The sequence below is a fragment of the Colossoma macropomum genome, unplaced genomic scaffold, assembly GCF_904425465.1.
Source record: "Colossoma macropomum unplaced genomic scaffold, Colossoma_macropomum, whole genome shotgun sequence".
NCBI lineage: Eukaryota > Metazoa > Chordata > Actinopteri > Characiformes > Serrasalmidae > Colossoma > Colossoma macropomum.
The window spans coordinates 6,276,675-6,294,374 of NW_023494789.1; the positions used below are offsets into that span (position 1 = coordinate 6,276,675).

Consider the following 17,700-nt stretch of genomic DNA (forward strand, 5'->3'; position numbering starts at 1 on the left):
AATTGTAGAACTACAAAGTGCACCTATATAGTAAGTGGAGCTGATAAAGTGGACAATGAGCGAAGAAACAAGGTTGTGTACTTAATGAAGCAGCTGGTCGGTGTTTATTGATAGGTAAACCTCGTGACATGACTAAATCCAGTGTGTGTCCATAACGGTGTGTTGGACTAGTTATGTGCTGAGTAAAATCAAATATGCTTAAATGACTCATGAACTTTTTTGTCTGATGCTTTATTAATCAGTCAGGAGAATCATATTATTAGTTATTTAGATGGATAACACTTAAGACAGCTCTAGTAAGATACACTCTACTAACCATAGATAGACATACCTAGGTGCCGTGTTGGGTCCAGCCAGGCACGTCAACGGCACCGCCATTTTGGGGTGGTCAACATCGCTGCTGGACTGCTTTCAGTACCATTACAGCATGTCAGTTTAATAAAGATACTGTCCAAAATTATACTATCTCAAGAATATTGCTCTCAGAAAGCAGGATAGGATTATATAACGGAGGGAACGCAGTGATCCACACTCATGTCTGTGTGATGTTTATGTGTAGATATGGTCGTGTGGTTGGTGAGGCACAGAGAACCTGTTGATGTCATTGTTTTTCCTCTGGGTTTATATTAAGCTAATTTGATTTAATAGTCTAACTAACTAATAGTCTTAACTTGATGTAGTAGTTATCTATCTACAATGATGGTTAATGCTTCGTAGGTAAGTTATAGCATTCCTTAATCCATGTAGATATTCATAATAGATTAACTTTAGCACCTTCTTAAACGAAGCTGAAGTCATCTTATTATTTGTCAGTTTCTTGTTCGAATTTTCCTGTTCCACCTTAAATTGTGCATCTTTAGGCACCAGAAAGTGACTGCGGAATCATTTAAGGTGGAACAAGAAAACTCAAACAAGAAGCTGGCGAATAGGAACTTCAGCTTTGTCCTTCTTACTATGTTTTAGGGGTTATTTTATATGTATGTGTATAAGATTAGAAGTGATTCACACATTGATGGATTTGCTGATTGTTAGATTGTGTTTCTACCGGAGCGCTAAACTCGGTTTTTAACATCAGGTGCAGACTGAATACTTTCCTGCTGGTCTGGATGGCTAAATATCACGATCAGTTATAATAAAATAAATAAAAGCTACCGAGAGCAGATCCGTGCAGGCTAGATTAATCTATGTCTGAGGATTATAACAAAACACATACATACATACATACATATATCATCTAAACCGCTTATCCTTCTGGGTCGCGGTAGGGTGCTGGAGCCTATCCCAGCTGTCATTGGGCGGAAGGCAGGATACACCCTGGACAGGTCGCCAGTCCATCGCAGGGCAGACAGACAGACATACATATACAATCACACTCACATTCACACCTAGGGGCAATTCAGCATGTCCAGTCAGCCTCACTGCATGTCTTTGGACTGTGGGAGGAAACCGGAGTACCCGGAGGAAACCCACACAGACACGGGGAGAACAAAACACAGTAGGTGAAAATCGGTCGAGTAATAAGGAAGTTGTGGCCGATTTAATCCTGAGACTCATCGTCTCTCAATACAAGTGAACTTGTTCACAAGCGGATCTTGACCGCTCCAGCATGGCGGACGCGCAGACGCATCTAGGTATGTAGATCTATACTACTAACCCATAGGAAGAAATACTCGATGCGACATAACACAGTGTAAGTGAGTTATTTCTTGCTAGATTTCGTTCAGTGGTTACACTTTTTTTGCCCCTCCAGTTTCCAATTCACTATTTTCTTCTGAGATCAGCTCGATATCCATCAGTACCGGTTTGCCTTTTCTAGAAAAAAATAGTCACCAGACGTCAACCTGATCGAACGCCTGTAAGACTAAATGAAAATGGCAGCATTTCTGCCCCACTGGTAAATATTTCAGCTCTCTTTTAGAGCTGCACAGAGAATATGGTGAGACATTGTAACACATCTCGGCTTGTTCAGTGAGGTTGAGGGTTCTTGCCTCTTGTTAGTGGAGTTTTAGACCCTACTGTACTTATAATGCTTGCATTTGTGTTTGTTTGTTTATTTATTTTGGCTTATTTTAATGGGAACCGTGCACAGTGATATACTGAAAAAAGAGCAGTAATGTTCTGTCATATTTGTACAGCTGTTCTCCATTTTCATTTAGATTTAATTGCGTTGTTCCCAAAAAAAAACAAGAACAGTAAGTTCATCATAAGCATGAACACTAAGTATGATTATAAACATTTCTACAATAATCTTAACATCTTTTGTAAACATTGCAATATCTGCATCTGTATCCCATTGTTAACCTTCAGCTTTACACACTTCAAAATAATCTTCAAGAGTTCTTTAGCAAAGAAAATGGTTCTTTAAAGACCCACTAACACTCAAAGAACTTTTGCATGATTAAAGGGATATAGGGTTAATGTTGTGAAAGGGTTCTTTTTCTACCCTTTTAGAACCCTTTTCAGAAAGCTGCTATATGGAACATTAACATATCTACATTTTCCATCAATCTGAAGAATGCTTTTGCAATGCGAAGGGTTCTCTAAGAGTTCATGGTTCTATATAGAACTTTCTTTTGAAAAGGGTTCTGTATAGCACCAAAAAGGGTTCTGGTATTGTTTCAATGTCAAGCTTGTAGCAATAGAAGAACCCTTTTGGTGCTATGCAGAACCCTTTTCAAAAAGGTTCTATATAGAACCACCTGCAGTACATTCTCCATCAATCTGAAGAACGCTTTTGCAATGCAGAGAACCCTTTAATCATGCAAAGGGTTCTCTGAGTGTTAATGGTTCTATGTAGAAGTGTGTAGATAAAAAACATCATTTCGATTCATCATTAAAGATCAGAGAACAAATCCTGTTGATCCTGATTCATGTTTTGTGACTGTATGAGGAAGTAAAGGCTGGTGTAACCACAGCGTTTATTTTTGAGCAGGTTTGCTTAGTGAACTAGTGCATTTCAGGCTTAAATGTCAGTGACAGTGTTTTGCAGGTCTGATGACCTGATATGGTTCACGCCTGAGAACTCAGACACTCACTCTCTTTCCATCACTGGGTTCTAGATGTGTTTTGACACTGTCATTTGATCCTTTATTGATGCAGGGAACTCTCAGGCAACACTGAAACAGGGCATTTTCATGGCTCAGTTTTTTAAGTTTGTCTCATTAGTACTCAGCACAGTTACTTGTGCCAGATTAAAATCCCACAGACGTGTTTATCTAGATCAGGGGTCGGCAACATGCGGCTCTTTTACTGCCCTGTTGCGGCTCCACAGCAGAACTAGATTTGTATGTAAAAATGAAAGAATCCTCCTTTGCAGTAAAATGAAGCTCTGCGGATCGTTCAAACACAGTTTAAACAATAAATGGTATAAAATAATAAGATATAAAATACACACAGATATAAATGCAAATATGCAGATAAAAATGCAAATCATTATTTTTATCAAAAAATTTTGAAAACTTTATTTGTCATTGATCCATAATTAATAGACGCTTCCATTTAATGGTTGCAATTACCTGAGAATTCTGCTGAAGAAGTGTGTTTGTAGGAGCTTCTCATCTCAATGATAAATGAAGTACCATTTCCATGCTGTGATGTTAGTGTGATGCTAATGAGCCAAATTGGGTTGGTAATATGGCGTGTAGTTTCATGTCCACCATTCAGGCCCACGTGTTCTTACACATACACACTCCTCTGACACACACATACTCACCTTTATGTGCAACCTTTAAGACTTCAAGACTTTAAGACCTTTTTAACTTACCGTTCTTCTGTCTTCTCAGAAGACTTTTCACAACTGTAGAGGTGGAAAGTAACAAATGACATACTTTCATTATACTGTTGTGTAAAGAGTGTAATTATATTACAGTAATCTTACTTTTTTGTTTATTTCTAATAATTAAGTTTTTACAGGCTTTGGTGTTGCTGAATGAGTAATCCTTAACAAAATATAATTTACATTTCATAATTAACATTAAGTTTGTTCTTTTTTTTTTGTTCATTTCAGTTTTCAGTATTTCTTTTTAAACCAAAATATTCTAGTTTTTGATTTGTAAAAAATATTTGAATACATCCCTTTTTTGCTATAAGTGTCCCAGAGACATGGAGAGACAGATGTGCTGTAAGGTTGTGTCTGAGAGGGAAACGTAAGAGTCTGAATGGATTTTTACCTGGATAGCAGTGATGAAACAGAAGTAAGTTTAAGACATAAATCTTTGAAAGTCTTTGGTTAACAGTGTGTTTTCATAGTCATTTTAGCTGGTTTACTGAACAGATAGCAAAGTTCATATTCCATTTCTAGCTTAGTGGTCCAAGTTGAGGTTCCATTGTGAGTAAAATGTCTTTGATACACTGTTAGAAATAAAAGTGCTGTGCAGGTACATTTTTCATTCATCAAGGAACAAACAAAAACAGTGGTTTTAAAGTCCAGTTGTGTCCCTTAAATATGTTTTTCCAGGTGAAAAGTACGTATTTGTACCTATTCATCCTATTTATTTATTTATTTATTTTAAAATGGAACAGTAAAATAAAAGCCTGGAGACGAGACGGGGTGTGTGGAGTCAGTACAACTTAGAAAATATAATTTCAGTGAATTATGATACAGTTATGTTCCCTGACTGTACCCTTGAGGGTCCCACCCCAGTGACAAGGGGGGCACTGCCCCAGTGACAGTTTACTACCTCTATTTCTGAGTGTAGGTGAACATAAATCTCATTCAGGACTGACTCAGTGAGTTATTTTAATATTTTATACTAAATTTTTATTGATTTACAGCCACTCATGACTCACAAGCTTAAAAAGTTGGTTCTTTAAGGGTTCTTCAGTAAAGAAAGTGGTTCTAGAACCGTGAACACTCAAAGAACCATTTCCATGCTTAAATGGGTCTTTACATGGTGAAATCGTTCTTCAGATTGATGGAGAATGTGTTGCTTATGGTTCTATATAGAACCTTTTTCTACATAGTACCAAAAGGTTCTTATATTTTTACAAGCTTGACATCATAATAATAGCAGAATACTGTTAAAATATATACAACACTTTCTCCATCAATCAGAGGAACAAAATCACTGTGTAGAGAACCGTTTAAGCATGGAAATGGTTGTTTCAGTGTTAATGGTTCTATATAGAACCACAGTCTTTACCCTAAGAACCCTTGAAGAACCATCTTTTTTAAGAGTGGGGGAACCAGCTGAACTGATTAGCTAGTCTGTGGTCGCTGTCTTTGTCCGTCAGCTCTGTGGCAGCTCCACAGCTGAACAAGTGATTGAGGACGCGCTGAGCTTTTAACCTGAATGTCTTTCAGCAGCCAAACAAATGACCGTTTCTCTGAGTGAAAACCATTTTAATATGTTCATTGACTTTGTTTGTTTCAGTAGTTCAAAGCCATTAGCTAAGGTTACCCGTGACATGATGTTTTTATAGCCTAATATATGTCAAGTGTTGCCACTTTATTTTGGTTTTATGATAAAATGTTGTGTCTAAAAAATTGATAAATAACCTTCTACTTCAGGAATCCAGTTGTCAGGAATCCACAGGAGCAGTCAAGAATTCTGGTGGGGTTTAAAAGGTTAACGGAAGATGAAACTTCTGAATACTAAATAAGGAAATGAATACCAATATAATGAACGAATACTTGAGTATTCAAATTATTTGAGCAAGCCCTGTTAACATTCAGCTGTAGATATGCTGTAGATGGTTCTATATAGAACCTTTTTGAAAATGTCTATATAGGACCGCCTATAGCACACTACCCATCAATCTGAAGAACGCTTTCATGATGCAAAGAACCCTTTAATTATGCAAAGGGTTCTTTGAGTGTTCATGGTTCTATATAGACCCATTTCCTTTACTAAAGAACCCTTGAAGCACCATCTTTTTTAGAGTGTTGTGTTTCCATTGTGAGTGCCAGAGATTCAAGAGGCTTTAATGTGATTTCAGCTATTTAGAAGTGCACAGTGACCCGAAACATCATTCCTCCAGGACCAACAGGTCAAGATGTGCTAACAGGCTAAGTACATTGAACACTGAACCTTTTTCTTGTTATTTTGAGATAACAAGTAACTTATCTTGTTATCTTAAGGAAACGAAAGCTGTCATCTTGAGATTAGTTATTTATCTTGTTATCTCAACATAACAAAATTGTTATCTTGAAATAACGAGTTACTTATCTTGTTATCTTAACATAACAAAATTGTTATCTTGAAATAATGAGTTACGGTCTCACTTTATTTGGATAGTCCACTCACTTTATTTGGATAGTCCACTATAGTCCACTATAGATTATCTACAAATGATCAAACTGTTAACAAACTATCTGTTGAAACTCAGTTTATTCTAAACAGTGGTGGGGTTAGGGTTACGATTTGGACCAGGGTAAGGGTTGGGTTTAGGTTTTGGGTTGAGGTTAAAGTTAGGATTAGGTTTAGAGCAGGTTTAGAGTTAAAAACAATTATGGTCAGTTTAGTAGATATGTAGTTGAATGTAACTTAAAAGTAATTTAAGCATATACAAAGCATCTAAAGTGGACTATGCAAATAAAGTGTTACTCGAGTTACTTATCTTGTTATCTCAATATAACAAAATTGTTATCTTGAAATAATGAGTTACTTATCTTGTTATCTCAGCATAACAAAATTGTTAACTTGAAAGAATTAGTTACTTATCTTATCTCAATATAACAAAATTGTTATCTTGAAATAACGAGTTACTTATCTTGTTATCTCAAGATAACAATCCAGAAAATTATAGCAACAGCTCGTGGCCTCTCTGGACTTCCGTATTTTTCTGTAGATATTACTCCATTTTTTTTCAATAAACAACTGCATAATATGAACATAATATCCAGTGTTTGATAAATTTGTTAAATAATTGATATGAAATGAAATCATGAATTTTGCTGTATAACTGAACAGAAATCTAACTAACCTCTCCTTTCAGCAAATTGCAAGCAATCCAGATTTTTAAATGCACCATTCACCAATCTAACTGCACCCCTTAACCATGCTTTTAATGCCGAAACTCATATCACAATAACTGTAACGTTATGATTAATCGTGCACCCCTTAATCACTCAGGCAAACTTTTACTTCTGTTGAACTGAATACATTACAGTAACAGGTCTCTCATTTCTCTGTCACAGCAAGGATCTGTCATCCTCTAATCACCCTTCCGTCACGGCCGTATGTAATTTGTCATTTCTCAGTGCTTCATGAAAGTTTTTCATAGCTGCACACACAACCAGCCTGGCCTGAGAGCTTTTGATGTTAGGACCACACACTTGTGTAAGACCCCTTGCGTGTCGGATCATATTCAGATGGAGAGCTGGGGAGGATATTTAGGCCAGGTTTTCCATATAAGGAAACAAGGCCATTTTCCCTAAGGTTGCAGCCATAAAACCTATTTAGAAGTCTCTGTCCTCGTTTCTCACTCAGTGGAACAGCGCCACCACCGAGTCTGAGCTTCTTCTGAGCTGTTTGAACCCTCCTGTAATCCACAGGCTTTCAGAACCTTCAGGGACTCGCAGTTTAAAGCTGTAATAACTGTAAAATACCACAGTGGCCCTGCAGATATGAGATTTATCTTGTCTTGCTACATGAAGTCACAGCAATCACGCCATTCTCTTTTGCCATTTCCCCCCTGTTCCTGCTCACACTTGTCATTTTCTATTTTCTATCCTCTTCCATCTGATTAAACTTCTTTTTGGTCCAATTAAGCTCAGATTTAAGCATGCGGCCTGAAGAAACATACAATTACGGGAAACTACAAATTAAGCAGTTATTAAAAGTTCAGGGCCAGCGGTGGTCAGACCAGAGCTTTCCAGTCGCTTGAGTTTTGCCTCTGCTGGCAAATACAGTCTTAATGCAGTTTTCCCCAGCCTGTAATTTGATATAGGGTAATGTAAGCAGCCTGTTTTTAGTCGTTCTTAGAAACATCAGTGCTGTTTGACGTTAGAATCTGTTTGATCCTCACTGATGATGCTAAATGGACCGTTTAGAGGCCAGGAACACATGAAAACATGAATTTAGTCATTGATTTGACCCTGTAATGTTTTTAGCCTACTATTGGATTTGAATCGATTCGGCATCATTGACCGTTTGAGTTAATAGTGTTACTTACGCTACATCTGGAACTGGTCCTGAAATGTCGAAGGCCGTCTAAGAGTCACTGTGCGTCTGCTGGTTCTTGTCCAGAAATTCAGCATGACCTCAGGGAATCCTCACGCTGTAACTCGGCTTTTGCACTTCGTACGCGTCTCTGAGTGATTTCATGCCTCAGTGTCGCTCAGCCGACAAAGTTCTGGATCATTTAAACTTCACACTTCGCAGCACAGATGTGACCACTTGAAATCCAAACTGGTCAGTTACCTCACTAGGGCAGAGCAGGGTTCATACGCAGCGCTGTGCTAGGAAAACCACACGCTAGGTGATGTAAATTTATTACTGGGCTCTGTGCCAAGTGCCTCAAGGAGCTTATCTGGTAAATAAAGGTGGAAAAATAAATAACCATGACCAGCTGTGAACCTGCGAGAGTGGGAACGCGGCCTGGTGCTAAGTGCTGTGAGATGAATACAGAAACTGAGAACATATCGCCGCCGTCCAAAAAAAACAAGTATCTACGAAATGGCAGCTTTAAAGAGAAGGCAAAGACCTTTTCCACTTTTAATGGAAGTCAATGTAAAGAGCTTTTCTGCTGGTCCATTTCTCATTACTTTTGCACACACTGTGAAGGACAATTGCTGTACTTTAATCATGTAGAAAAATGTTTAAAAATGACAAAAATGGAGATGCTTTTGTGGACAGCAAAGATATCACTGCTGTCACATTAAAACCTTGTATCTCCAAAATGATAACTTTACAGGAGAAGGAAAAAAACAGGCTTTGTTTTAATGTAAGTCAATGGAACCAGACTTTTTTATGAGTAATTTTGGGTCGTTTCTTTTGGTCCATTTGTCATGAACTTCACCCACAATGTAAAGGACAACAGGCATTTTCAAATTATGTCAAAAACTGAAAAACAACAAAAACAGAGATTTGTTCCGACAACAGCGACATACAAGCAGTCAACACTGAACATTTATTGGGCTTTCTGTTCTCCCCGTCGGCTCAGCTGTTCCTTCTTTGTCACGTCTTCTAGAAGTACTCCGTCCTCTGTGTCACTGTAAGCAGGCTCTGTATTCCAGATGGTTTCAGTTAGCATACATCATCTCTGTAATTATGGCAGATATAGCTGAGTGTGTTTGTGTGCAAAGAATTAAAGATAGAGCCTCTTGGCTGGAAGTTTAAAAGAATAGTTCAAAAAACACATTGACACAATTTAACCCCACCCCAAATATGGTTGATCATCGGAGACATGTTTGGTTCTTTCCAGTGCTGTGTGAAAGTCAGAGACCACCCTTCATTTATTTTATTTTCAGTCAAATGGCAGCGATTCATTATTCAGCATCAGGAAAAAGCAGTAAAACGTAATTTAACAGAAAAATATGCAGAACAACTGAATGTAAAATTAAGATTTTAACAGTATTTAATGTGTCCTTTGCCTTCGAAGTTCAGTCTTAGTAGTTGGTTGCATTTTCTGCTGCTCACTATCCAGATATTCTTAAAGACCTTCACTGATGTTGAGGTCTGGACTCTGGGTTGGTCAGTCAGTTGTTCTGAGGACACCCACAGCTTTTTTGTGTGATTTGCACATTTCTTCTTTTTTATCTATTGTCTTTTCTCAGTAAGAGCTTCTTGACAGCTACACATCCTTTCAGACCCATAGCGCTGACTCGTCTTCTCACAGTGGAAGGATGGACAGAAACACCTGTGGTTGTTTTCAGATCTGAAGTGAGAGTGGAGCTTGATTTTGTCTCAAAGGTGAAAGCTTTAAGTGCTGTTTATCTGATGAGGACAGTGGTTTATTGGTCTTGCATGGTTGTTAAGAGTCACATTTTTTTAGCATCTTTTATTCACTTTTTTTTAACTCCAGGTTTGGAAACTCCTGGTTTTTCACTTTTTCTTTTTCCTTTGCTTTCCCCTTCCTCATGCACAGATACACGTTGATTAATTTATATGTAATTATATGTTATTAATTTATATGTAATCTCCTCAGAAAAATCTCCTGAAAAATTACAACTGTACTCAATGGCTGTTATGACTGGAAATTATAGTAAAAATGAAATGAACGAAGCGTTGGTTGTATCACTTAAGAATCATATATATTAGGGTGCACAATCAGAATCTCCAAGATCAGAACTGAATGATTTTTAATCCAACCTTTCAGTTGGCAGTTGGCCAATTTATGATTTTTTTAGGCTGACCTGTGTTGCAGCTTTATGATGTAAATACTGTGAGCTCACGCTGTATTTGATTGTTGCTGCTACACCTATACCAAAACATCATAGCATAATTATGCATGAGTCATGGTAATAAATAGCCACTTACTTTTAATGTAGGACTTTATTTGATTTTTAAAATGCCATTTTAATAGGCAACTGATTTTTTTTTTCCTAATATAAAGTCATATATTTTGCATCATTGGCTAATGAAAAGTACTGGATATGTGCGAATGTGTTTCATTCGTTCATTTAGCCCACACACTGTGAGCTTTGGGTTAAAAAATGGAATGGACCATAAAAATGATAACTGATAACAGGTACTGAACAATACATTTAAAGGAGCCGGAGCAAGTAAAGTACTCAGTTAAGTACTGATTATATTCCAAGAAATAAAATTTAACAAGCAAACTCACTGTGAGCGCAGACTCTTTCTCCTCTGAAAATATCTTATAATCTAATATTATAAAATATTGTACTTTTATAATGCAGAATGTTAGAAGTGTTAGTGTGTTGACACAAGGCGGATTTTCAGGCACTTCATATTTCTGATGTGTTGAAGTATGTATTGAGTTGAGACACCACTTTATCATATTGAACCAATTATGGATTTTGTGAATTATTACCCCCCTAATAAGTTGGCACCTCAAGAGAGAGGTCAGCTCAAAGTTTCAGAAGCCTACCAACAAGGCCTCCAGCTGCTGATGGGAGCGTTCCTATGTTTCCATGGCCCTGTTCATCTCTTTATATGTGTGTGGAACATAATTTTTTTGAATAATTGCTTTGGCTGGTTTCAGTGTGGTGTGCTGCCATTTTTTTCTTGTTAGTTGTGTAGCCCTCAGCTTAACCCCTTAAAATTCCAGGCTTATTATGTACTAAGGCTTCTTATCAGCAAGTACAGGAACTCCAGTGCAGACTGGCTGAGCTACTCTAAGGCAGGCGTGTACAACTCCTGTCCTGGAGGGCCAGTGTCCACCACAGTTTGGTAGTTTCACTGAAACACACAGACTAAACCTGGCAATTAACAGATGAGTTGAATCAGGTGTTTGAGCAGCTAAATCACCAAACTGTGCTGGATGCCAGCACTCCAGGACCGGAGTTGTGCACCCTTGATGTAAGGGGTTAAAGTAACAAGCCTGAGATGGTATCAAGGGCAAGCTGATGAGGTCAAGTTAAAAACAGTGCTGAAATGGAGGGTAGATGTTGTTGATGTTTATGTGTTCAGAGACTCCACTGTTAGCACAAATGCCAACTTTAGTAATGTTAATATTGTGACGTTCAAATAAAACTATGACTAAAAACATTTAAATCCTGCATGTTGCTGAAAATATTCTCATTATTGTTCACTGAAATGTTCAATCAGAGTGTGTATTGATAGGGAAGTCTATTTGGAAGCAGCATGTATAACCTCTTTAGACTTTTTTTGCAAAACGTAGCATCAGAACATATACGTTTGTAAATATACTACAGCTATAGATGTTTTCACTTTCATGCTGCGGAAATATTATAGGAAAATATGGGAAGACAGAGCTTTGCCCATGAAAATTTCAATAAGGGATCCTGGGAATACAACCCTCTGGAATTATAGGGCTGTCTCCAAAAGTACAAAGAGGGAACAATGGACCTGGGAAACGTAGAATATAGATCAGTTACCTAGAAATTTCAATGTGAAAAGGGCCTTGGGATCATAGGGATGACTCAATGCTGATGATTTAGCAGTCGTTGGATTTTAGCAGTCATTGTTACACCGAGTGGATTGTTTGTCATGGGGAATTGTAGGTGTGCAAATATCAAAACTGTGCAAGCAAAAGTCCCTGTATTTCCCAAAATAAAGAATAGAGGATAATTCAAAAGTGGCAGGTTTCACTTGGCCCAACATGGTAAGACGACGCTCTCTTTGGATACAGGACAGACTCCACATGATACAGTTTAAGACTAAAGTTTAAGTGATCTTAAACTGACGTATTAGTCAGTAATCTGTTCCTGCTCTTACCCTCACTACAATGGCGTATCCTTACGGTGTGTGTGAGAGAGAGGCAGGGCCCTGAGGAGCTGACTTGATTCTTGATCCTTCCTGCATGACCCCACTTCCTGCCGAACACATGTGCTTATGGCTCCAGGAAGTAGTGGCTGATGGGAAAATGGCATGGCTGGCCACGGCTAAGCACGCTGTCTGTGAAGTCTCTTTCATGATGGCTTTCAAGCCCACATCTCCGAGCGGCAGGATGTGGTCTCTTTCAAATCCAAGCAATTAGTATCAGACCCAGCCAGCTGATTCCGCAGATCATGCCCCATTTTAAAAGGAGGCTGGTGTGGATTAGTTTTGCTGTTCGGCCCAGCAGCAACTAATCAATCCCAGAGAGTTTATCTCAGAAACTTTTCACAGCACTCGAAGAAAAGTCTGACTGTGGTTACTCCAGCAGTGTAAGACACTCTTTGTTGCTCTCTATAACCCTTTAGCACACATGGAGGCTGTTAACATGTTTCTCGGGCTGTTTTGACTGTTTACAGCTTGTGGCCGTAGCTATCCTTACAAATTGTCTTGCATGTCAGCCTCAACCCGGTTCACTGACATTGTAATGAAAGTAATTCCGAAATTTTGTTTGAGCGTTGTTTTTCCCTGTGACCTATGCAGGGTTTTTCTCTCGATTCTGTGTTGGTTTACACCCTACAGTTCTGTGGCTGTGCTATAAGGGAATCTGCAGAGGCTAGGGGCCTTCGTCCCAATGAAAGCGTTCATTATGAGTGTCTTAAACCCCAAACCATAGGTCTGCACCATGCTATTTTAATAATTCTAGACTTATTTTCCCATGAACCTATATTCAGGGTGTTTCCTGGTCTCTCCTGCTTTTTCAGCCGAGCTCTATAAACCACAGCGTAAGAGCGTCTGCTCATATTTGAGAGCCCTACCAGTCTGTACAGTCTGCAGAGTTCTGAGTGTCAGGCAAGGAAATAAGATTCGTTCAGACAGAATTCTTAGATTGGATAGCTGGAGTCCCTGTCTATCTCTAACTTCCTGACTGTGTTATTGTCATGAATATGACACACAGTGGGACCCAACTAGAAAAAATTAAAGTGACTAAAACTTAATGCGATTTATTTTCTGTTTTTTTTTTTTTATATATACAGTGATGCCTGCTTAAATAATTGAACATAAACTGGTATAGTTGAATTAACATTAAATTAATTTTTGGTAGCATCAATTTAAGTCACCAAATTCGCATTACAGAAAAACTATGTTCAGACTGCAGTCAAATCTGATTTGTTTCTCAGTTCAGATATTTTGAGTCGACTGTTCACACTGTTGTTTGCAAGTGATCTGTTTGGATTTGAATGTCCAGACATCACCAGTTTATCTGCATGGGTTGCCATGGTAACGACGTAGGCGGTGGTAACTATGTAGCTACGTTGGTAATGCACCAATTTCAAATGTGGATGCAGGAGAGATGGAGGTGCAGCAGCTCACCCTCCAAACTCTTAAAAATTCTCTTGCATATGCATGAATCTTTTGTGGTCTCCTTAAATCTCAGCACTTCAGTTACTCTGGATTTGACATCGTCGTTGTTTGTCGTGTTGCGAGTGACGCAAAAGACACTTTGAAATCTGATTTAAGCGGCCAGAGCGTCCAGACTAAGACGCATCTGTAAAAATCTGATTGGAACCGCTTTCCGAACCACCTCCAAATGTGAAACGATTAGCAAAAATTGTGTTGTTTTTGCTGTCTAGACTATCAAAAATCAATCTGGATATAATCTGGATATGCCGAAAATCAGATTTGGGCTGGCAGTCTGAACAAGACCTGAGATCTGTTGGAATAATGTTTTTTTGTAGCTTTTCTTTTCACTGTCTGTATACTGTTGTTGGACAGTGTATAGTAAGATAATTCTTAAAACAAATATACTTTGAGAAATATAGTATTTTGCAGTTTTATCTCACTGCTGCAACCCCTTGACAGCTATTGAGGTTTTTCTTTTTTCTTGTGCCACATAGCCTTTTGTTTACATCCTTACAATTTACAAGTATATCATTAAATTAAAGAGATAAATTCTAAAGGGTTAATTTGTTTGAGGCAGTTTCATGAGAATGACCTGGCTGGTAAATGGCAAAAGCTGTTAGTGGTTCAACCCACTTACTTTAAGAACAGTGGAAAAGAATAATCAGCCTGTACTGGACAATAAACTGGACAGCAAGGCAGGGCACATCCATCCAGCTATTTTAGGCCCAAGTGGCAGCTTGGTAGACGTGTTGGTATTTCCTCTGATTGTCTGGAAGACTACCTCAGTGTCGAGAGCTATTGTAGACAATGTACTTTTAAGAATTGAATGTTGCAAGGACACTCACACTGCATGGACTTTTACAATGAATGGGCAGTCATATGTCATTATAAATTCAATTAGTGGTTGTAGCAGTGATTTACTTTCGGTTTGAATTCTATACTAAGATGTTTAGGTCTGCATTTCAGATTTTTGACATATGATGTCAATAAATGACAAAAATAAGACACAACAAAATCTCATCAAATGCTAAATAAAATATATTCACCTCTGCGTACTACTACACAACAAATGTGGTGTTGAATTCACACTTTCATCAGAATATATCCACTTGTTTTAAACAATACAATGAGGAATGCTTCATCTAAAATAACACCACAGCCATAACAATTTATGTAAAAAGACCAGATGTTTAAATTATTACAAGTGGTCAGCGTAGGGTTGTCCTTTAGCAGCTGTAGCCAGTCAGCAGCCTGTCCATGTTGTCCACCCTCACACACACATATACAAACACATACACACACACTAACAGCAGGCCATGTAGGAGGAGAACAGAGTGAAGGACACAGCACCTCCACACTTTTATTCCCCGTGGGTTCACCCAACACCACATGTGTAGTATAAATGTGTGGGGGGTGAACAGAGTGAAGACACTGAAAATGGGTTATTTTATGTTCTTCGCAGAAATTGAGCAAAAACCAAGAAATCTGAGGTTAAAATAATAATAAATCACAACATTTTTTCCTTTGGTAAACATTAAAAATGGGTCCCACAGACCGGAACACCACACAAGGGTTAAATTTAAACTGTGCACCTGTTGACAAGTGCATTTCTAATATTTCATCAGGAAATAAGTATGTCTAAACCTTAACCTTACCTTAACCACAACTCTTTATGTTAAGAAAATTTTCTCTATCTTTGTGCTGAAAATGTCTGCCCCTAGTGGACCTGAGCACTTCTACTGTAAATTACTACATTTTTGAAGGTGTTTAATTTCTGTAGTGGTGGACGAAGTACACAAATCATGTACTTGAGTTAAAGTTGAGATACCCAAGGTAAAATATTACTCCAGTAAAAGTAGAAGTTCCTCCCTTTAGACCTCAACTTGAGTAAAAGTATGAAAGTATTTGCCTTCAAATGTACTTAAGTATCGAAAGTAAAAGTACTACAAGATTAATTATGACTCTAATGTCCTATTATCATTTTTGTAACAAGACTCGCTTCATTAACTCATTTTAGGTGAGAATATTCCAGTGTCTCTCTTGGTAAACCAATCTTTTAATAGAGTGTCATTAATTAGTGACGCTGATGTCTATTAAAATAAAAAGCAGAAAACACTGAAGGCAAACAATTTCCATTAGGTAGAACCGAGTGGATCTGAAATAACCTTTTGCAAATAATTAAAGTTTCAGTTTAAGATTTATTTGCAACTTAGTTACAAGTTTAAGTTTAATAAAAACTTGTTTTAAACTCGGGTTCACAAATTCTTTTACTATATTGCATCTGTAGGTCTCTGTTCATAAACATAAACTAGCAAAAACAAATTTACTATAAAAAGAAAATGTGTTTGTATTACTTCAGAAAAAAAAGAAACATGCCAGTCACAACTGCATATGTGTACGTATTTCTATATTGTGGTCTATTTACACAAAGTTAGGTCAGTTCCATCATTTATGTTGGAATAGACACTCCCAAACTTTTACACTGCCGCACTGACATTGAACCATATGCTTGCACTGGGTAGGTATGTCAGCAGGTCAAAACAAGCTCAAAACAAAGTGCGCTATTTAGTCTATTTAAGTTTGAAAGTTTAAACTTGTCCCACCACCTGTGAACTGACAGACCCCTCAAATGACTGTGAATCATCTTTAAGGTTAAACCACCTAGTACTGCTAGACATTTGGTTAACGCATTACTGCGTATTGCCATTAACACAGCATCATTAGGCAGCTCAAAACATTTAGAGGAGAATGCTAAATGGCAGCTCTGTTACATCAGCTAACAGAAGCCCACGCTAAATAGTAGTGGGAGAGGAAGGACCGTCCTACCCACCCGTGTAATTATGCTCTCCTGGATTCCCAAGCAGGCTGTAGCATCACCAGGGAGTGAACTTACAATATCCTAGAGCCAACATCTACACAACTGCACCACTCAGGAGCCCCATTATTGTGATTTCATTGTAATCTTGCCTCGTGTGGTGTTCAGGTCCGTGGGACCCATTTTCAGTGTTTACCAAAAGAAAAAATGATGTGATTTATTATTATTTCAACCTCAGATTCCTTGGCCTTTGCTCATTTTCTGTGGAGAACATATAAAATAACCCATTTTCAGTGTCTTCACTCTGTTCACCCCCCACACATTTATATTACACATGTGGTGTTGGGTGAACCCGCGGGGAGTAAAAGTGTAGAGGTGCTGTGTCCTTCACTCTGTTCTCCTCCTACATGGCCTGCTGTTAGTCTGTGTGTGTCTGTGTGTGAATGTGTTTGTATATGTGTGTGTGTGTTTGTATGAGGGTGGCCAACATGGACAGGCTGCTGACTGGCTACAGCTGCTAAAGGAGAACCCTACGCTGACCACTTGTGATATTTTAAACATCCGGTATTTTTTACAGAAATTATTATGGCTGTATTTATTTAACAATAATGTGGTGGGTCCACCAGACCACTGAGTAACAAACACATCAACACCACACAGGGGTTGAAATAGCTTATTTGCGTTATCCCTTGTCGTACTGCTTGCTTTGCAGTTGCTGTGTTAGGAAGCTGGTACTGGGACATTTGAGTGTTGTTTCTATTTGCTTGGCAGCCCAGTCTCAGGCCAAAGGGCTTTAATTAGATGTGGAATGTTGAGAATCTTATTGACTTTTTTACTCCACGGTTTCAGACACAGACACCCACACAACATGAAATGAGTGCAGTGTTCTCCATGTTGACTTATTGTGAAGAAGATGACTCAGATTTGCCTAGGAATGTGAGAAAAGTCCCGGCGCACCTTATGGACAAAAGAGCTTCCTAAAGGCGAGAAAAGCAAAAGCAAAGTAAGGCATGAGGAAATGTGGAAGTACAGAAGGAAACTGCCATCAACACTTAAACAAACCTCAGGATTACTGAA

The 17,700-nt window shown here is 38.3% G+C and overlaps 1 protein-coding gene across 2 annotated transcripts in view; it reads left to right on the forward strand.

Moving 5' to 3' along the window:
• Positions 1 to 17,700, forward strand: part of tanc1a (tetratricopeptide repeat, ankyrin repeat and coiled-coil containing 1a) — a 123,875-nt gene that overhangs the window by 1,467 nt on the left and 104,708 nt on the right. The window lies entirely within an intron of this gene.